The sequence below is a fragment of the Lynx canadensis genome, chromosome B4, assembly GCF_007474595.2.
Source record: "Lynx canadensis isolate LIC74 chromosome B4, mLynCan4.pri.v2, whole genome shotgun sequence".
Lineage (NCBI taxonomy): Eukaryota > Metazoa > Chordata > Mammalia > Carnivora > Felidae > Lynx > Lynx canadensis.
In genome coordinates this window covers 124,070,376-124,092,176 of record NC_044309.1, presented here as the reverse complement: position 1 = coordinate 124,092,176, position 21,801 = coordinate 124,070,376, and the positions used below count along the sequence as shown (strand labels likewise).

The following is a 21,801-nucleotide window of genomic DNA, read 5'->3' as shown; positions in this document are numbered from 1 at the left end:
AGCATGACTTTACTCCTCTGAGTTCGTGTGACTTGAGGTTAAGGGCTGTACAGGAAGGGATAATTTCCCCAATTCTTTTCCATCTCCGTGCAGGCAAGGAGGCAACTCTAAAGCCCAAATGCACCCTCAGAAACAAGGTGCAGGTGTGGCCATTAGAAACCAAGCACATAGAAGCTGGAGGACGGGCGCCCAGATACCCTAAGGGGACCCAAGGGTGTCTGGACAGAGTACCAACAATGTCCACCAGCACTGTCACTAACGTTACTGGAGCTGAGATGTCACATGCAAAACACGAGGTCTGAGCAGAGTGGATGACCCAACCAACGGGGATTTCAATGAAGCAGCTCCCATCCGGACAGAAGCTTTCTCTTCCGCCAGCCGGTATTCCCAAATACGCCACCGTGAACTTGCCTCCCTGCCTCACCTCGCTGCACCTTCCCACATTTGGCTAACAGCATCCCAGATTGAGCAACAAATTGATTCTTAACATTCTCCAGCAAGCTGCACACATCGTGCAGCAAATTTCCATGAACGCCTCCTGCTAGCCATGTTGTGCGAGTGCTGGATCACACGATTGTGGGTCTCCCCGGGGTAACGAGGGACCCTTAATTTTTATTTTTGAGAGAGAGAGTAAGAGAGCAAGAGAGTGAGTGCATGCATGTGCGTGAGTGGGGGGAGGGGGACAGAGACAGAGACAGAGAATCTTAACAGGGCTCCACGCTCAGCACGGAGCTTGACGCAGGGCTCGATCCCACAACCCTGAGATCATGACCTGAGCCGAAATGAAGAGTCAGACACTCAACTGACCGAGCCACCCAGATGCCCCAGGACCCTTATTTTTAAACGGAACCAACTAAGATCTCGTTTCAGGAGACGCCTTTCTTTAGGTCAGACTTTGGAATACAACCTGCTTACATAAGTCGCCTGAATATCCAGTTATGTTCACGCCCTCCTATTTGGGGAGGTCAATCTTGATTAAAATTCCTGATATAAGGGATGTCTAGGCTTTCCAGAGAGACGAGAACATTCTTCTGCCTTGAGAAGAGACGTTTTAATGAAATGAACTCAAGTGGGGGGCATATGCGCCCACTTATATCCAATTTGCTTTGGTAACTTGATCCAGCTTCCCTTCTGCCTCACCCTGTTTTGCCCCGAGGAGTAGAAGCTGTCAGCTTCCCTTGTAGAGAGGCAATTTACCAAGCTCGTTGATATTCTCTGGTCTCTTCTTTCCCCTTTAGCCTGGCTTTTCAGATTTCATTTGCAGCCGGTTAGTGGATTGTATTTCTAAGCTTGGATGCCACTGGCCCGGTTGGGGATTATCATCGTTTTTATGGTTGTAACAGCTAACATTTACTGAGTACTCACCACCTGCCAGGAATTGTTTTAAGCATTTAACATAAATTAACTCATTTGATCTTCACAACAAACCCTATCAAGTGGACACTACCATCACTCCTGCTTTACAGAGGAGGCAACATTGGCACAGAGAGGTAGAGCAACCCACCCAAGGCCACACAGCTAGAGTAGCAGTCAGAAATGGTCCCTGTTGATCCCTGCCCACCCTGGGATGCATATGCTGTATAATCCTCTCCCTCTGAGTGTGCACAGGACCTGGGAATATGATGGAATATCACTCCTGTGATTAGATTATAAGGCAAAGGCAAAATCATTTTGCAGATGTAATTAAGATCCTTAATCAATCGAGACTGTGTGCTCATCAAAAGGGAAGCTATCCTGGAGGGGCCTGGCCTAATCAGGTATGCATTTTTAAAGAGGGCTTACCGTTTCTCTAAACTCAGACTCTCGTGCCGGCCTGGAAAAAGCCAGCTGCTGAGATTTCTACAGCTACAAGGAAAGGAATTCTACCAATAACCACGAGAACTCCAGAGGGGACTTGAGCCCCACAGGGGACCGCGGTTCTGGAGGACACCTGGGTCGCTGCCTGCTGAATCCCAGAGCAGAGGACCCAGCGTGGCCTGCCCAGCTCCTGAAGCACGAAAACCGTACGCTATTAAACGTGCGTTGTTATAAACTGCTAAGATTGTGGTGATTTGCTATGCAGAACAAATAGAACTAGTAAGGGGCAAGGCCGGGAACAAACCCGCATGGCCTGGCTCTAGAGTTCTCACATGTAAGTTCTTCTCTATTTGCAGCTCTAGACATGGGGCCTGGGGTGGGTGGAAAAAGAGTTACTGAGCAGACGGGTCAGAAGACTCTGGTCTTATGAAGCCGGGGGTGGGGGGAGGGTTCTCATGCTCACCCCATCTACCCAGCGCCCATCATGTTTCAGGAACTACGTGAGGCATAAAGCAGGCACAGAGGCAGCCAGCACGGACTGTAGCATCCAGTGAGGAAGAGGGCACTAACCAAGTAACAAAAAATGATAATAATTACAACAGGTACAGGGCTGTAAAGAAGTCAAGGTGCTAAGGGAATGTGGAACAGGTCCTAGGGAACACCTTGGCCTGTGTCTGAGCAGGGGCCAATCAAGCAAAGGTAAGGAAGGGAGGGAAGAGCGCCTAGGCAGAGGGAACAGCATGCGCAAAGGCCCAGCGGTAGGAAAATGCAAGTACAGTGGAGGCACCAAACCAGGTCCTGTGTGGCTGGAAGGGAAAGAGGATCCTGAGATGTGACTGAAGAGGCAGGGCCGGGGCGGCTCAGGTGAAATGATACTGCTCATTACAGCAGAAACTGACCCTCTTCCGCAAGAGGGATTCAATGTCACATTACCCCAGACAACGGAAGCACATTTCACTGAGCACTGGTGGCCCAAACTCAAAATTACTGCTCTCTGAGAAGGAAACTAGAAATGCTTTCAGACTCAACAAGCTTTGATAGGCTCATGTCGTGATCCTGGCAGCTGAAAATAGAAGTCTTTTGCCCTCTGTCTTTTCTTCCATCTGAAAACACAGAGATGGCCTGAACATATGTGGTCAGTGGGCTCTGTGAGGTGGGGAGTCACCTGTCAGCATGTGTCAAGCTGGAGATGAGGCCCCTAAAGGAAACACAGGAAGAATAGGACCTTTGGGATTAAGCCAAAGAACCACAGTCTCCTGTCTCCTGACCTCAGGCTTCCTGGCAAATGTCGGGGGCCTGACATACATTGCTCCCAGCCCTGAGTCACCGTAATGGGAGCAGCACACATCCCGGGACTCTTAAGAGTCTCGGCAGATGGAGACTTAGAGCCCTGCGCCAGGCGGCCGTGAAGGGCGTCAGGGCATGAGATGGTGGGCGAGGAGGGGTCGTCTCTTGCTGCCGTCACTTGCCAGCTGTGTGACCTAAGGCAGGCTATCGACCTCTCGGAGCCTTGACAGCATCATCTGTCAAATGGAGTTTCTACCTTTCGGGGTTGTGATGATTTAAGTAGTGTCTATATAGAAAGCACCAGAATGGTGCCCGGCACAGAGCGAGTGTGCAAGGAAATGTTAACAGCTACAAACAGTGCTGCGACAATCACCACCACTGCTGTATCACATTATCATCATTATCACCTCCACCACCACCAGCATCCTATCAAGTACAGAACTGGTTTTATGACTAAGGTTGTAAGCTTTAATCTCCCACAGTCTGAAAATGGAGTTAAGGATGCATTAAATACTCAGGAAGGAGAGAGAAGCCCCCCTCACCCCCCAGATACTGGGAGTGTTCCATTCTCGGTGGCCATGGCTGTGGCAGAGAATTCAATCCCAAGGTCAAGGAAACACACTGTAATTTTGTCCACCTCACGGGTGCTGTGAACCTGGCATCACTGAGTAATCTGTTGATTGCAGTCTGGTGCCCTAATTGGTCTACCCCAGAGAGAGGACGTGCTGATGTGCTAATGAGAATATTCCTGTAACTGTGTGGCAGTTACAGTTGGAGTTAAATTAATAAATTGGCTTCTCGTTTATTTTTTTTTTAAATCACATGGGAGACAAGCCCATTCCCTGGGGCGTCTCCAAGGAAATGTTGTATTTGCATCCACAAATACATTTGGACCACTCTCTGGGGGCTACCCAGGCCAGAGATGGTAATTGAGAAAAACACAAAGCATTTGTGTATGCTTTCACACCCATTTTTTCATTTGCTCTGCCTCGATCTTATAAATTATAAAGCATTACACTTCTCGTTTCTTGGGGGTTCAGTGAATGCTGCTTTTAAGGTTAACATGAATAGACAAAAGTTCTGGTCTTTTCAAAAGAAGTTGTTAGTGACATAATTGTAAGAGGGGGCATTGGTTAGAATGAATTGTACAGAAGGTTTTATGAGGTTTTTAAAAAAGCTTTTCTTATTAAATAACTATAAAACCTCACCCAAATAGCTCAAACTAGCTTGGGAGAACGCCAGTCATAATTAGGGAAAACCTAAAATGCAGAATATTTTTTTTTTAAATGCACTTTTAATACTTGAAGTCCGCATAGTAAAAAGAACCCACAGCTAATAAAGCGCCTGTGTCTTTCACAAACAGGACTCCATGAATTAGGTCGGTGTCCTTAAGGAGGGTAGACAGCCCCACTTGCGCAAGCTCGGAGGGGCCACGTACCCTCACTGGGCCTCGACGTCTTGACTTGAAAAGAAATCAGCCACCAAGGGAAAGGACTGGATCATCTCCAGGTACCTCCCAGCTCTACGAGACTCGTCTTTTCTAATTATGTTCACACTATTAATTTGCTCCACAAATTCCTTCTTCGTGGCGACGTTGGAGGAAATGTTACATATTCTAAATTAGCAGGGTTCAAGTTAATGAGCTTTTCCTGTCTTCCAGGTAGATGTGGAGATGAAAATACATAGAGAGAAAAAGAAATGAGTCCCACCAGCGCTTACTCTGACACAGAATTGCAGCCTCACCCGGTCGATTTCTGCTCCCAGGGCACCTGTTTCATGGGAGCCTGGGAGAGGCAGTTCAGGTATTTCGCTTTTTTCACCCAGGAAAAGGTGATTTCGGTCGTTTCAAAGGTTTTGTGTGGCTGCTTAGAAGAGCGTGAGGCACAAGAACTACAAAAGCAAAGTCTGATTCTTTACGGGTATTAAAGACAGAATTGTGTCCTCCCCAAATCCATATGCTGAAGCCCTAACCCCACAGACAGGGCCTTTAAGGAGGTCATCAAGTTCAAATGAGGTCATAAGGATGGGGCCCTAATCCATTAGGATTGGTGTCCATAAAAGGGACACCAGATCCTTCTCCCTCCATTCTCTCTACTCGCACAGAGAAAAGGCCACGTGAGGGCACAGAAAGCTGATGGCTGTCCGCTGGCCGGGAACAGGCCTCACCAGACATTAGCCCGCTAGCATCTCAATCTTGGACTTCCAGCTTCCAGAACCTAGAAAATAAACACCTGCTGTGTAAGCCCGCCACTCTGTGTGGTATCTTGTTACGACGAACCTAGCTGACAAACGCACCTAAGGAAAAAGTAGGACCAGCATTGGCTGAGATTGAGCACCTGCTCGTGCCAGGCACTGTGCTCAGGATTTCAGGTGAGTTATCCCGTTTAATTCTCACACCAGCCAAACGAAGGAGGTGCTATTAGTATCCTCATTTTACATGATTATTGGCTTGTTAATCTGTTCATTCATTCCTTCTTTCTTTCATTCCCGTATTTGACAAACATGTGACAAGCACCATTCATTCATTCATTCATTCAACCAGCATGTCCGAAGCACCACACTTGCGACCTTCTAGAGTAAACCTCTTTGATTCCAAGAAGGCCTATGAAGGACACCGAATATGCTGTCCATGTGGCCCATATGTGACTCTGAGACCACACGCTTAGTCGTGAGTGACTGGAGTGTCTGCCTCTTTGCGTCCCATCTTCCTTGCTGCTACGGCCATTTAATACCTATTGTTCCAAACCACCTCCCTCCTCTTTCTTCTCCTGCCAATTATGCACTGACCCCTTTTCAGACCTCAAAATTGACGTTTGCACATAATGGCTCTGACAATTCCCCTACAATCGAGGCCGAGACTGAGTGCATCTTAATGAGATGCATAATTGCTTAGCACAATGCTTTTTATTCACTAACCACTCTGTGATTCAGCTCCGCAATTCATTTACCACCCATCTTCCCCCATCAAGGCTTCAGGTTCCCCTTCTCCAGCCGGAGACATTGAGAACGGAGACATTGAGAACGAGCATTGTGCTTCTCTGGAGCCCCCATTCATCACAGTCATTTTGCTCATTTGCAATTTCCAGAATGGAGATCAATTCGCACTACACGGAAGGCATTGTTGCTTGAGAAACATCTCATCGCAGTAAAGGGGAGCTTTGAGAGGCTGGTGCTTTTCTCCTATCCCCAGACAAGATGAATGCAACTGAAATTAAATAAGAATGTAACTGAAAATAAATAAGTCTTTTTGACCTCATCATGCAACTGCAGACAGGAGAGCTGGGGGCCAGCATGCAACATTTTACACCAAGTGCACGTGCATGCTTTATCTACCAGCAGTGGCCTGGACCACGATCGTGCATCAGTGACAAAATGTTAATAACCGCACTAGGCTTGGTCCTGTGGTTTTATACATCGCTCTCGTTTTCCTCGCCGTTGCCTAAGAGAGAGAGGCATGGTTGTTCCCAATTTTAGAGGTGACAGACCTGAGCCCTGAGAGCCCGTGTGACGTGCTCAAGAACACTCTTGCGGGTATGATGAGGCCGGGACTTGAACTGGGAGCTTCTGGCTCTCAGCCATGTCCAAAGGCCACCTGTGGACCAAACCCAGCCCCATCCGTTCATTTACACATTGTCTACAGCTGCTTTCACACTGCCACGGCATCGCTGAACTGTTACCAGAGACCTACGATAGTCACTATCTAGAAAACATGTGCGGACCTGGTCTAGAACTTAAGGAACCGACTTTGTTTAGCACTTTAGAATGCTCCAGCAGAATGAGACGGCTTTGGGGTGCTCCGGCTCTTAGTATGTGGGGAACCCTGGAATGAGCCCTGATCTAGGACTCAGCTGACCCTGGTTATGGTTGTGGCCACTACTGCTCTTGGTATACAATTACACACCCCACAACATGCCTGGCACCGTTCTAAGCATTTCATTGCCGCATCTTTCCTTAGTCCTTGGAACAAACTTCTGAGGTATGTCCTATGATTACCCTTACGTGGACAGATGAGGAAACTGAGGCACAGGAAGGTTAAGTAACTTGACTAAGGTCATCTAGCTAGGGATGGCAGGGCATCGGCTCTAAACCAGCACCACACTCTACGCCCTCCCCTAGCTTAGACTTGAAGTTCAGCCTCGTCTTATTCATGGAGAACTTGCTTTGGGGGACTCACTCAGTACCCTGGGCCTCCTTCTCTTTGCATCTAGAGAGCGGGAGTTTCGATGGAACCAGCCTTTAGCACAATACTTTGAGAACACTTGTAGCACTATAGAACCATGAAGGAAAATCCCCACAAATGTAACACCACGACCTCCAAATATGCATCCAGTCCTTTGACGTACTGACAAAATATAGTGGGAGCACCTCCCATCCACAGGAACCCATCACCAAAAAAAAGCGTGATGGAAATTTCAGGTGGTGTATATGGTTGTCAAGGAGACGCTTACAAATACAAGGATTTCGCTCCATCCCGGCCCATGCCCTGGAGGGGTGGGCGCCACAATGAGCCAGTGGCTTGGCCACCAAGGTTGCCGGTTCACAACTTAGATTCATTGCACATCTTCACGGAACTTCACTTTAGGCTCAAAGCCATCTCTTCGTGGAGGCAATCTCACCACCTCCGTCAGCAGTATCCTCACGTTCCACACCCAACAGACCGCTGCGAGATTCCGCTTTCCTGAGGTGACCAACCCAGCACCTTCCAGCACCTTCCAGGTCTCTCGCAAACCCTGGACCGGGGAGCTCATGGACCAGTCTCCTAACGGCCACTGTAACAAAACCCTACAAAGTCGGGCAGCTAAAGACGACACAAATGTATTCTCCTACCCTCCAGAGGGTCCAGGTGCTGGCAGTTCCTTCTAGAGGCCACCTGCTCTCCTTGGCTCATGGCTTGGTCCTCACATCACCCTGACCCTTGCTTCTACCCATCATCACATCTCTATCACCTCCGTTGTGACTACCCTAAACCCATCTACGATAATCTTCCCTACTTAAAATCCTGGACTTAACCACACCTGTCAAGTCCCTTTTTGCCATGTGAAGTAACATACTCACAGAGTCTGGGGATTAGGGTATGGACCTCTTTTGTGAGGCTGGTTCTGCCTATCAGTTTGGGAGGCAAGTAACTCCAGGCTCTAAAAGGCTGTGAATGACCCTGGGTCAAGGGCAAAGTCAAGGACAGCACCAGAGAGGAAGAACAGGTATCTGCTCTGGTTCCCTTAACTCCTGCGGTACACATTCACCTTGGAGACTGGCTTGGCTTTTATTCCCCTAACAGGTCCTTTCCCTAGGTCACGATTAAGGTGTGCCCCCCACACTGGTGGCTGTAATCTGTGGCCTTCCCAAGAGCCCACTGTGAAAAAGCCCAGAAGCACTGCAGCCTTCCAAGGTTTGCACCAGGTTTGGACCTTGCTATTGAGCAAGTTAAATTTGAACATCCAAACTGATAAAGATGAGCAGGCTTTTCTTAGGCTCAAGAAAGAAAAGCCTGCGCTGTGCTGTGCTGCACTAATCCGATAACGAATGGCAACAATTTGCCAGGGGCTGTTTTTGGCAAGGCCTTATCTTAACAAGATGTTTATCACTTCTTCCCTGGGACTGAGTTACACCATGATGGGGGGGCGGCGGGGGGGGGGGGACTTCCTTATCAATAGCAAGGGCTTCCTTCTCCCAGCTCCTGGTTCTTATTTCAAGATTACCTACCCCTGAATCCCAATCATGTTTTCTTTTCAGCAAAAAGAAAATTGCAATGTTATATGCTCTTCTCTAATCAGACAATGAACATACCAACCAACACAATAAGCTCATTTTGCCACTTACTCGAGAAAAATGGCACTTTACTCAGAAGGGGGAAAAATCAGTTCCTTTGGATCCTTCTCATTAAGAAAGGGGTTGGCAAATTATTTCTCCTGTATGATCTCTTAAGATCTCAGTTTCGAAGAGAGCGATGAATCAGCCAATTTTTTGGCACTGGTTAAAGGCATGTTGGAAAAGAAGGCTATTGATCAACATGAGCTTTGGAGATTATCTGTGGATTTCTATTTCGTATTCAATCCCTTTCCCCCAGGACCGTGAATAATTGGATGTCAGCTGCTTCTGAACTCCCCACGTATCTGCCAATTTCTTTAAAAAAGTCACATTTCTTTTCAGACACCAGCTCATTTATCCTGTAAACTGGAGAAAAACCTACTGAGGCTGAGATTCTAAACTAAGATTAACCAGTCTAGGAATAAGAGAGACCCAATGCAGAGAGCAGAAGGTTGGAGGTACCCTTTGTGAGCCCGTCAAAGTGGTGACAAAACACTTTTGAGGGACATATCCCGAGACAGCCTCCTTATTTCCAAATGTCACTCTAGCAATTTCCCTACAAAATGAGATGAGGCTTTCAGCTGCTGCATCAGAAGTACAAGGCTGCTGCAATGAGGGTGGACGGCTGGGCTCCCTTAGGAGCTAAGGGACCAGCTTTTTCGGATTCACATTTGTCCCTCTGTAAAGATTATAACCAGTCCCTTCTTAATGGACTTCCAGCTTGCTCTTGAAAAGTGGAACCCAGGGGTGTTCCCTGGGTTGGCTTGGTCGGTTAAGCGTCTGACTTCAGCTCAGGTCACGATCTCGCGGTCCGTGAGTTCGAGCCCCGCGTCGGGCTCTGTGCTGACAGCTCAGAGCCTGGAGTCTGTTTCAGATTCTGTGTCTCCCTCTCTCTCTGCCCCTCCCCTGTTCATGCTCTGTCTCTCTCTGTGTCAAAAATAAAGAAACGTTAAAAAAAAATTAAAAAAAAAAAAAAAAGAAAAGAAAAGTGGAACCCAGAATGTTCCACCTGCAAACTCCAAAAGCTTAGGGTGAGTTTATGTAATTCCTTACCCTCAGTGATAAATGGGCTACAGGGGTGAATTAACCCTTTCCTACAATTCCCTCCATCAGCTACTGCTGGTAAACAGGCCCCTCTAGAAGAGAAGAATGAATTGGGGAGAAAATTACAGATGGTCCCTGTGCCTAGGCGGGGAAGTACTCAAAAAGGAACATCCAAAAGCAGCCTCCCAACTCTTCAATCCATGGGAGTACCTCCCTGCAATTTCCCTGTTTCAGGCATCATCTCTGGCCTGAGCACCCTTGTTCCTGGTTCAAGGATGCTCTGTTGACTCAGGAAGGGGCTGGGTGAGTTTCTGGGAGAGGTCTGGAAGCCAGGAAACAGAGAGAAGCTGCGGGCTCGGGATGCGGGCACACACAGCCCCCGTCAGCCTTCCTCCGGTCACTGCATCCTGTCGTGGAGCTGGGACAGGCGGGACCTCAGGACCCAGCTTCCCCCAGGGGTGCCTGGAGCAGCCGATGTCTTCCCCATACTGAGTTCCAGCTGGCCAGCTACCGAGAACAGGCACGGAGCTGGCTCATTTATGAACTCCCCCTGGAAGGGGGGCTTTTCACCTGTACCTCAGGACCAGTGAACTGGGAATCAAAGGAGTTCAGGTCACCCACCCAGGCCAAGAACTTTTACGCCAGCCGCGCCAACGGAGGGGGCCTGCCCCCCGGAGCAGTGGGCTTCGGCATTGGATTGAATCCTGGCTCCGCAACACCTCACCTAGACCAGATGGCCCCGCCCAGTTTACTTTAACCACGGCACCGCCTCTCTGTGCCTCAGTTTCTGCAGCTGCAAACTGAGGAATGATGCATTTGAAGGGCAGTAACAGGTTGTTTGGATGGGAGGAACTGTAAAAGCCACAGGGCCACACAAGCTTTTTTTCAGTCAGTTACTGGGACCCAGATTGTGACGATCATTTGTTTCAAAGGGAGAACAGTGGGGAGTTTCAAAGAAAATATAAAGGCAAAAAAATGCTCACTGGCACATTTGAGAGCGTCCTGCTGGCGTCCGTCCCAGCACTTGACACAAGGCAACTCCTTAAATTCTCGTAACAGTTCAAAGAGGCAGGTACTGCTGTTATCCCCATTACATGGATAAAGATACTGAGGCACCCAGCGATTAGGAATCAACCCAAGGCTCCTCTGCCAGGAAGTATGGATTTAAACCGAGCCAGCCTGATGGGAGAACACGGTTTTCACTGCGGTACCATGTGGCCTCTTTAGCTAAAGGTAAATAAATTCTTCCTACTTTCCTGGTGAGGGGATTGAAAGCCCTAGGAGACTGAGATAGTTACCCAAGATCCTATTGCTAGTAAGTGAAAAAAGGCAGAATTTCAACTTAGAACCTAGGGCTCGAAATTCCATTCTCTTACTACTAAACCACTTGAGATCTGCTGCATTCGGAGCTCAGGGGGTGGGGGAGGATGACATCTGAAAATGTCATTTGGAAATAAGGGCAGCAGGGTGGGTAGGGGGAGTATGCAGGGTCCACGTTGGGTTCCTCCTTCTTGTTTCTTAACAAAGTGAGGTCAGGAACAGCCCAATCCATGAGGAGAACAAACTTGAACTCTGGCCACCCAAGGGAGCCCAGCGTACCTCCGAAGCCTGCAAATCCCCTTTGCCCCAGGGTCACGGCATCCAGGAAGGCCGGAGCTGCCTTCTAAAAGCACTACAGTGGCCTTCACTGCCAGGGCCCTTGGCTCAAAGCCACATTTCTTCCCCCCCTGAGTTGAGCCCATTAGGGATATTTAATGCATCCAGAGGGACTGCAAGGCTGGCCATCAAGCTAGCCTACCACGGGACTCTGGGTCCCGGCCACTGACAAGCACTCCATGCCACATAAACACAGCTTTATTAAAAAAAAAAAAAACAAAAAAACAAAACAAAAAAAAACACAGCTTTATTTCCTAAGTTTTCCGAAAGCAAAAGCGTGCCAGGCTCTGGGAGAGATAAGGACCTCTTCTGGCTTCCCCGCCTCCAAAACGCATGCACCTGTCCCTTGCTATCTAATCCACCTTGTTATCAATGCTTCTTCTGGGAGCCTCAGGATGGGGCCGTTTGCTCAAGAGCCTTCCTCAGTTGCATTCAGCAGACCAAGGCTCTGCATTTCTAGCAAGTTCCTGGGTGATGCCAACACTGCTGGTCCAAGGACCGGTCTTCGATAGTAAAAGCCCAGAGCGGTGGTTCTCAGACGTGGCTGCACGCTGGAATCAACAGGGAGGCTTTTACAAAGCACTGACGGGGGCGCCTGGGTGGCACAGTCGGTTAAGCGTCCGACTTCAGCCAGGTCACGATCTCGCGGTCCGGGAGTTCGAGCCCCGAGTCAGTCTCCGGGCTGATGGCTCAGAGCCTGGAGCCTGTTTCCGATTCTGTGTCTCCCTCTCTCTCTGCCCCTCCCCCGTTCATGCTCTGTCTCTCTCTGTCCCAAAAATAAATAAACATTGAAAAAAAAAAAAAAAAAAAAAAAAAAAAAACAAAGCACTGACGCCCCAGAAACGCGGATTCAGTGAGTTGAAGGTGTGGCCTGAGCATCGGGATTTTTAAAATTTCCTCTTTTGATTCTAAAGTGCAGCCCAAGCTGAGAACCCCAGCTCTAACAGACAGAATTCCCTTGTAACGGGGAGAAGATGATCTAGCTCTACGGAGCTCTGTCTTCCAAGTGACCTGAACTTGGACTTGCTCATTTGTCCCCAGGGATCATTTGCTCCTTTCTGGCTTTCGTGCCTGAATAACAATCACAGCAACAAACAGCAAACAGTTACACTGGCCTCGCTCAGGGCCAGGCACCCTTCCAAGCACTTCACATGTCTGGATTCATTTAATCTTCACAAGAACCCTATGACGTGGGCACCAGTATTATCCTCATTTTGCAGGTGAGGAAACAGACACAGAAAAGGTTAAGAAGCTTTTCCAAGTCACGTAGCTGGCAGGTGGTGGCCCCAGGACTCTAGCCCACGTGGGCTACTTCCAAGGGCCGTGCTCTTGACCACTTCTAGGCTGTGTGGCCTCAGACACTCCCCTTTGTCTCAGAACTTTTCCCCAAACACTGGGACAGGACGTGAGGCCTGGATCCAAGCAAGCACTGAACTTGCCCACCTCTTGAGAACAAAGCTCTGCGTTGGCAGGATGTCATTACACCCATGGATATATCTGTGGATGTTCCTGCAGGGAACATGCTGGAGACGGAACAGACGGTCAGAGCCATTTCTCCAATACTCAAAATGACTGCCAGACTGCATATTGGCTCTTTTGTGGCTTTAAAACCCCTAATTTAAGATGAGGAAAAAAGAAATGCTGCAAAAAGCCGTTTTGGGCAGCACCAGAATCTGCCCGGGCGTCACACCCCTGTGGTAAGTTCCAGAACGGCCAGCTTCTTTCCAGGGCTGCCCAACACCTGCCAAGGCTGGGACACAGCCGACCTGGCAGTGCCTCCCAATGTGGTGATGCAGATATCAAACAGTGGAAGATCAGCTGGAGGCCCTGGAGCTGCAGACCTTTCTAGAAGTCCTTTCTACAAGGAGCTACAGAGGAACCTGTGTTTTGGCAAATCCTTGGCCTGCTTGTCCCAACTAGAGGGGCGTGGGTGGGGCTGCCCGCCCAGGAGGGACAATGCTTTAGTCCCTTGAAGGCATGTCCTCTCTGCTCTGCTGGTGCATAACCATGCGGGGAGGGTGGAGCCATCTGTCGCCATGTGCCACCTCTCCTGTGCCCTTGCTCAGGCTACACACACACACACACACACACACACACACACACACGGAGAACACCTCATGAGGGGGCAAGACAGAGACGGAGGTAACATTTCCACAAGCCACGGAACGCTAACGACTGCCAACAAACAACCAGAAGTTGGGCAAGAGGCATGGACCAGATTCTTCCTCATGGCTCTCGGAAGGAGCCAGCCCTACCAACACCTTAACCTGGGACCTCTGGCCTCCAGCACCGTGAGACATGAAGTTTCTGTTCTGGACGCCGCCTGGTCTAGGGCAGCCGAGCAAGCTACCTGAGTGGGAACACAAGGGGACGGGAATTTTAGTTCTACTTCATTCAGTGCACATTTGCTGAGTTCCTATTTGTACCACATGCCGTGGAAGAAGGAGGGAAGAAAGAAACAGGGCTGGATGTGGACTAAGTATGGAGGGAGGGTGAGGTCTGGCTTAAGCAATCCCCCCACCCCACCCCTGTATTCCTTTCAGTCTCCTTCAAGCACCCGAGCCCTGCATCCATTCTCTCCCACCTCCCACGCTGACACATGCTGGCTTCCAGGCTGCTTTTCTAAGCATCAGCCCTGCCACAGTCCTCGCACTTTACAGTGTCAGGAAAAATGTGTTCAGGGGAGACCTAGGCATCGGCTTAGCTTGGAGATGTATTTCTGGACCAGATATCACTGGGCCTCATGAGACCTCCTGCTCTGATGGTTGAAGCCCTGATCACCTTCTCAGCATGAATGTCCACACCAGACTTGCTCAAGGCACGGGCAGGCAGCTCCCTTCACTGCCGAAACACCTGCTGAGCCCCTCTCTTTGGCAGCTGGCAGGAGACAGCCACTGAGTGAACAAGACACAGCCCCTGCCCTCAAGGAGCTCAAGGCCCGTAACATCATTTCAGATGCATGGGATATGTGAATCACGATTATTCCTGATAGGCAGCACCATTCTAGAAGGACATTTAACCTGAGCTTGGAGAGAAAAAAAAAAAAAAAAAAAAAAAAAAACAGGGAGAGCTAGCTTCCTGAAAGAGGTTTCATCTAAGCTTGAAAGGAAAAGAAGAAAAGAAAAGAAAAGAAAAGAAAAGAAAAGAAAAGAAAAGAAAAGAAAAGAAAAGAAAAGAAAAGAGGGGCACCTGGGTGGCTCAGTCGGTTAAGCGTCTGACTTCAGCTCAGGTCACGATCTCACAGTCCGTGAGTTCGAGCCCCGCGTCGGGCTCTGGGCTGATGATGGCCCAGAGCCTGGAGCCTGCTTCCGATTCTGTGTCTCCCTCTCTCTCTGACCCTCCCCCGTTCATGCTCTGCCTCTCTCTGTCTCAAAAATAAATAAACATTAAAAAAAAAAATTAAAAAAAAAAAAAGAAAAGAAAATCAGCATTGATTGAACAGCTTGCCACGAGTCCAGAACTTTCTCTGTACTTTCTGATTTAATCTTTGATAACTGAACTGTTGGTATTTTGTTCCATCCAGCCCTGTTTCCAAAGTCTCCAGGGCTGGAAAGGCTTCAACTGTTTGCCTGTGATTTCACAGTAATTAGTGGTGAAGATGAGGCGGAGACCTTGCTCCCCACCAGATCTGCAGGCCAACTTCATTTTCGGGAAGAGAGGAGGATGGGGATGGGGGGCAGGTGATATCACCCACCCCCACCCAGGTCTCTCCTCCAGAGAATCTGAGAACAAGCCAGGGCTTAGTTTCAGCCCTACGCATCCGACACGGTTCAAATCCAATTGGCTGAGAAGCTACCTGAGTTGTGTCATTTACAGAAAAATCACATTATGTAGAGGCCTCCTATAATTGGGGGTAATTTAGGAAATAACTTTCCGAAAATGGCAGATTTTACAGCTGTGTTACCATTTGGAAATTGCCGGGGGTCATTTTGCCACTCGGATGCCCTTCTCTGGTGGAAATGGGCCAGACTGTACTCACACAGACTGACACAGAAGAGGCCCATTAGGGCACGGAGCTCACGCTCTAGATTTGAATATATTGGGTCAAATTAGGCTCTCTGAAACAGAGCAACTGCCTCTAAAGGCAGGCCGAGTGAAATGCGGATGAAGCCATTCGCTCAGCAGCATCACATTTACAGCACACAGAGAGGGGGATCCTATTTCATAGCTATTATTACTGAAGCACCTCGCCAGGGACTGGGGGATGATCAACATTAGCGGAGGAGGTCTCTAAACTTAACGGCTGTATCCGCCGCGTTCCGTGGGCTGACTGTCCAGGCACACACACTCACGCACATGTCACATCCACGCGCGGAAGCACCCACGGCCTCATCAGTCACTACACCCGGCTTCTTAATAACCAGCCACAGTCATCAAACTTTTTAGGAAGTGCTCACCATGAACAGCTAGTAGCTTCCGGGCAAGAGGAAATCGTCTGTCTTACTGTTATTCAACAAAATTCCAAGTGTACATCTGCCAAGTCTCTGAGCCTGCAGCACAGGGGCCCAGCGTGGCCCAGACCCCCTAAGAAAAGTCCCAGGTCACCTAATTCAACTCGGCCCACTGTTGGCTACTGATGAACACCAACTCTTTCTCGGTACTGTCTTAGGTGCTTTGTATACATGATTTTGAATCTCATAAACTTGCAAGACTGTATTGTGCTCCTATTTTACGGATAAAGAAACCAATGCTGGGAGGCCAATGCTGGGAGGCCAACCTGGGCTGGGATCCCCCAGTTCCTTCACGCAACCCATTCTCTCCTCTGACCCAAATCGTGTCTGACTCTAGAGTCCCCATCTGTCCTGGCTTGACTGGAAATCTGACCAGGGCGCCTTCCCCGGTTCAAAACTAATGGAGCCACCGGCCGTGGTGAAGGAGGCGGCTCGCTGTCCCTGGTGTTTGCAACGGGCTCGCTCGTCTATTGTAATTTGCAATTAATAATGAAGCATTCTCCCAAGCCCTGTGTGTAAGATCAAGTTCACGTAATAGTTCATCTTTGCCAGCCAGCTGCCGTTCTGCTAGACTGACAGTAAGTAATATCTTTGCATAAGGAGCCAGTCCACAACTAAATCAATTAATCCCTCTTTGGCTGGTAGACAGCTGTTGGGTCAAAACAAGATAATTAGATGGACTCGTCATTTACCAGGTGGTTGGTAATGAAGGGATTAATTGCCCAGAGTTGGCGGCTGTACGATGTCTGTTCTTTCTTGCCTTCTCCAGTGTGTCTGACCATTATTAGCACCAGTCTTAACCAACAGTGTGGAGGGCAGAGAGCCTCTCCCGTTGGCTCCTTCACTGGGAAGCCAACGCTGGGGCTGCTCCTTCTGAAGGGCCCATCGGATGCCCGGCACGGAACAAATCTGCGTTCTCCTCCTTATGGGGTCCAGAGCCGAGTGGCTCAAGTGTCCCTAACACAGGGTCCTCCCAAGTCCCTGCCTGGGGGCCCCGCCTCCTGGGTTTGTCCACCCGGCGTGGGGTCTCCAACACTCAGGGCCTCGACTCACCAACCTGCCAATGGAGCACGAGGGCATGTGATCTCCGTGAGGCTGAGTGCTGAGCACGGACACAGGGCCTTTGTAACAAACGACAGGGAGCCGCCTCGGTGCGGAGGCTCTGAAGCGCTTTTCCCGGAACGGGCTATAGGAGAATCAAAGAATCGAAGAGTTTTGAACTGGAGGGACCGCTATGGGCCTGCCAATCCAGAGCTTCTGAACTCTGCAGCCCGTCAGAATCACCGGGAACTCTGAAGACCACCGATGCCCCAGCCCTATCCCAGACCCACAGGTAAAATCAGAATGTCTGGGTGAGGCCTGGGCACCGGCCATTTCGTCCAAACTCCCTGAGTGGTCCTGATGTGCAGCCAGGGCTGAGAACCCCAGAACCAGCCCATTTTGTAGACGAGGCCGTGCTCTGCCTCAGAGGAGTCCGCGGTTCACAAGCGGCTTGACTCGGAAGCGGCAGCCGGCTGGTCGGTCGTACACGATCTCCTGTGGGCTCCTTGGGGCCAGCCATCCAACTGGCGGGTGAAGCCTACACCCACCACCCGGGTGGGCAAGCCTCATCCAGCCGGCACCACCCTGCCCTTCCCGCCTTCTCTCAACCGGCTCCCAGCAGCTCCTCACTCCAGCTGCAAACCCCTCACCGTTCTCTGAATGTGCCACAGACGGGCCCTCCTGGGGCCCCCACTCCTGCTGTTCCTCCTCTCTGTGATGCCGTTCCCTCTTCTCTGTCAGGTGAAGTCTGACGCGTCTTCAAAGACCTAGTTCAACCGCCACCCCCTCTACAAAGCCTCCCACTTGCCCCGTACTTTGAAGGGTTGATGACTCGCTTCTGATTCTCCCGTAACTGAAAAGCTTCTATCGTACAGCACGTATCATGTCTATTACCTACGTGCCTCTCCTCCCCATGTGCTTTCGCTCTGTTCACCCCATATGTGTGTGCAGAAGAAACAGAGTTGGGCAAACGTTGCTGAGAAAGCTATTCAGGTGGGTGCTAGAACAGCTCCCCCTCCCGACCCCCTGGGATAATTCAAGCTTTTATCAATCTAAACTTAAAGACCCCAACTTCCCAATCTCTCCCATGGCAGAGCTCCTGAGGGCGATTCCTGCTTAGCCTGGCTCCAGCCCAGAGACAAAGGCCTCTCCAAATATCAGGTTCAGGAAGCAAAAAACAAAATTTCAATTTTTTATTGGAAATCTACTATGCCTTCCATAGCACCCCACAAGCCTTGGCCCCCAACTTTGGGACTTTTACAGCTGTCCTGAGCACACCCATCTCAGCTTGGGTCACTAAGAAAGAGAACCTCAAGGAGGCATTTTTTCCACCTGGAAAAGAGAACGTGAGAGGCTCTCATCCTCCCACAATCTCGCTAGGTCAGATGGGCCTGGCTCTACCATATTTAGGGGCTTTGTGACCTTGGCAAATTGCTCAGTCAACTGAACCTCAGTTAACTTATCTGAAAAATGGGGTTCAACCTAGAAACAATGAGATATGTATGGAAATGCCTCGAATAGCGTAGTGCAGTATAGTGAACGCAGATGATACTTTCAATGAATAGTAACTTTTCTTCCTTTCTCCCTCCCCTCCCGCCTTCTCTCCCTCTTTCCATCCTTTGTCCTGGAGCCTACCTTATAGAGAGGTAAAGTCACTTTAGCACACTGAAGACTGGACGCACAAGGGGCCATCAAACAACATAGAACTCAGGAGTGGCCTCAGGGATCTTGCCAACGCTTGGCATCCCCGGAAGCCTTTTTCCCCCTCTTCCTGTTAGATCTTTTATTCCTCAAGCAGTTCACCCAGAACCCAACTGGATCCCTCACACACGGACTGGCCCTCACACAGCCTTAGGAATGCCCGCAGACAGTTGCATCCGGTGCATTCCTGCAAGCCTTCTAGACTCTGTGTTTACGAATTCCTGGTCAGCCCCTGGGCTGCGCATCTGTCTTCTTGGAACGTGGTAATCACAGAGCGAGGATAAAGGCTAAAGAAAGCACCGGGCAGGGCAGGGCCGAACCACATGAGTGCTGCTGTGAACATCTCAGGGAGCCCGCGAGAGGACCAGGAGGTGGGCGAGGCAGAAGGGACAGGCTGTCTCGCTCCCGCTGGCATTTGGGGGCAATTATGCCCTATTAATGGCTGACAACTTAGCTCTGCCCTGCGATGTGAGCTGAGCCGGGCCGGCCCACAGATGTGCTCGGCCCACAAATATGCAGTTGGCAACTCCTGAACTTTCAGTGACTTCACGCCAGCTGATCTGATCAGCAATTACATTTTATTTTGGGGCCAGGGAGACAGCACAGACCAGGAAAATTATAAGACATCAGAGTGCAGTTTTGCTAAGAATATCAACTTTTTTTTTTTAACCAATTGTTGTTTTAACGGTTAGGGATTTGGGAGGCACTAAAATAAGAAAACCCTGGACACGACAAATCAGATGATGGCCAATTTTCCCAAGGGTGCCTTTAAGTCTTTGTCCCATAAAAATCTGGGTGTGATCCTGCTGTGGTTTTAGAGGGGAGATGGGGCAATTCCTGCCAAGGGAACTTTGCTGGCGACAGTGACTGGAGCGTGGAGATAAATGGATTTGTACTTCATCCTGGGTTTAAATCTTTACTCGGCTTCTTGCTAGCTGTGACCCTATGCGAGTTGTAGAACCTTCTTGGCCTCAGCTCTCCCATACGTGAAATGGAGGTGTTATGCCTAGTTTGGGGTTTATTATGAACATTCGATGAGATGTTGATAAGCATCTAGATACCATCTGGTCCACAGCAGCGATACATGTAACTAAGATGCTGCCTTCTTACTACAACCCTGGTTTCCCATCTACAATGAATGGTTCCTGTTTTCACCATCATCTAGCAAACCCAAATAACTAGGAGGCATAAAACGGGGGAAAAGGCATCTCCAGGAGCAGTTTGGTTTCTAGCAACTTCAGGGTTTGTCATCTGCCTCCGTGATAATATCAGTCCAGGCTTAGCGGCCTCAACAGCTTGACTGGTAGGGAAACGCAAGAAGCCACGACCACGCCCAATCGGGTGCAAAGTTTGTAAATGTCTTGTGGACACGGAACTAACCTCATCAGGGGCGCCTGCTCCCTCCTCTCAACGCCCCGCCCACAGCAGCCCAAAGGATCAACAAGACAGTGTCTCCGAGAAGCGCCCCTGACTGTATTTGCGTGGGAATGGAACATAATTGGAGCTTGTAAAGGAAACCAGCCTAAGAAAAAACATCCCGGGTAACATCCCGAGGAAACGGGGAGATCTTCCTGCAGGGACATTTTCCTGGTTGTCAGAGAAGGGGGCCAGACAGCTTGCCCACGACATTCCTGCTGGAGGTGACTCACCCACCTCCAGCCTCGAGCATGGTTCCCAGGGCGGCCTCTCCAGCCCCATCTTCCCTCCCAGGCCCTAGGCTACCGCTAAATGAGCTTCTCACCCAGACAATACTCAAAACACCTCCAGAAGGAAGAGATGACTTCCACCCAGGAAGGTTATCTCTCCTTTGGTGGGTTGACCAAGGGACTAAGCAGGGTCTCCTGTTCCAGTCAACTCGAGCCAACCCTGGGGTAACTAGAGGAACCAGCTATGGAAGGCTAACCATATATGCCCAGCTCACCGTTTTGTGCCCAGCACCTGGCACTTACAATGGTGGGCGAAGAAATGAATGAGGGAACGAGTGAATGAATCCAGGAAGGAACAAACTCCACAGGAGGCACAGAGCAAAATACATCCTCTCATGCAAACCTGCAAGGCAGGTACTCTTAGCACCATGTTATAAACGAGGGAAAGCAACTTCAGAGGGGCCAACTGTCTTGCCCACACTCACGTAGCTAGGAAATGAAGAAACCAGGCTTTGGACCCACGTCTGACTCTGAAGTCAAGGCTTCCAGTATGGAAACCACCCTCACGACCAGGATAATGATGAATGATGTTTACACAGCCCCTGACACAGCAGGGTTATTTTGGCCTCCCAACATTCCAGAGAAATGGACTCATCACGTACTCGAGTTGCACAACCAGTTGGAGGTGAGGTAGGGATTTGAACCTAGACTTTGATTTTCTCAATCGCAGATATTTGGGGGCACATGCTATAGGTCAGGCCCTGTGTTAGGGGCTGGGGATACAACAGGACACAGCCTAAACCCGGTCCACGCGCTTCCTGTCCAGAGGGGTGTCTGCTTCAGAAATAAGCTCTTCCCACGACACCATATGCTGCCCATAGAAATTTCCTCAGGAACACAGCGGTGCTTCAGCGGTTGTATTTTGAAAGGGAAAAGGATCTGAGAACAGAGCCTGTCGACAAAAAGATAGGAACGGTCTGCATCTCAGCAGCATGTGCTGTTTTCAACATGGATTTCCAGAATTCCTATCCTTTGTCGAGGCCGATTCCACCTCTTCCTAAGGACAGGTGTGTGAACGTGCCAGGAGACTTGCCTATAATAATCAGATTATCTGGGCACCAAACAAAACCCAAATATCAAATTCCCTGCTAAGTCACCAGAGAACCCATTAAGGAAGCCTCAGGCAATCTGAGTTTGCAATGACCTAGCTAATCCAGCCTCGTCATAGTAGAACCCCAAAGCAGCGGGGCTGACGGGGGAGTGAATTCACCTGGTTAGGCCACCCGTGATGTACAAACTCGGGAGTCCATTTTTCCAGAAGGGAGTGCAAGTGAGAGACAAGGAAGATGTGTGGGATCACAAAGTGCCCT

The 21,801-nt window shown here is 49.6% G+C and overlaps 1 protein-coding gene across 2 annotated transcripts in view; it reads right to left on the bottom strand.

Annotated features, from left to right (window-relative positions):
• Nucleotides 1–21,801, bottom strand: part of CHST11 (carbohydrate sulfotransferase 11) — a 269,883-nt gene that overhangs the window by 120,203 nt on the left and 127,879 nt on the right. The gene's annotated exons all lie outside the window — the stretch shown is intronic.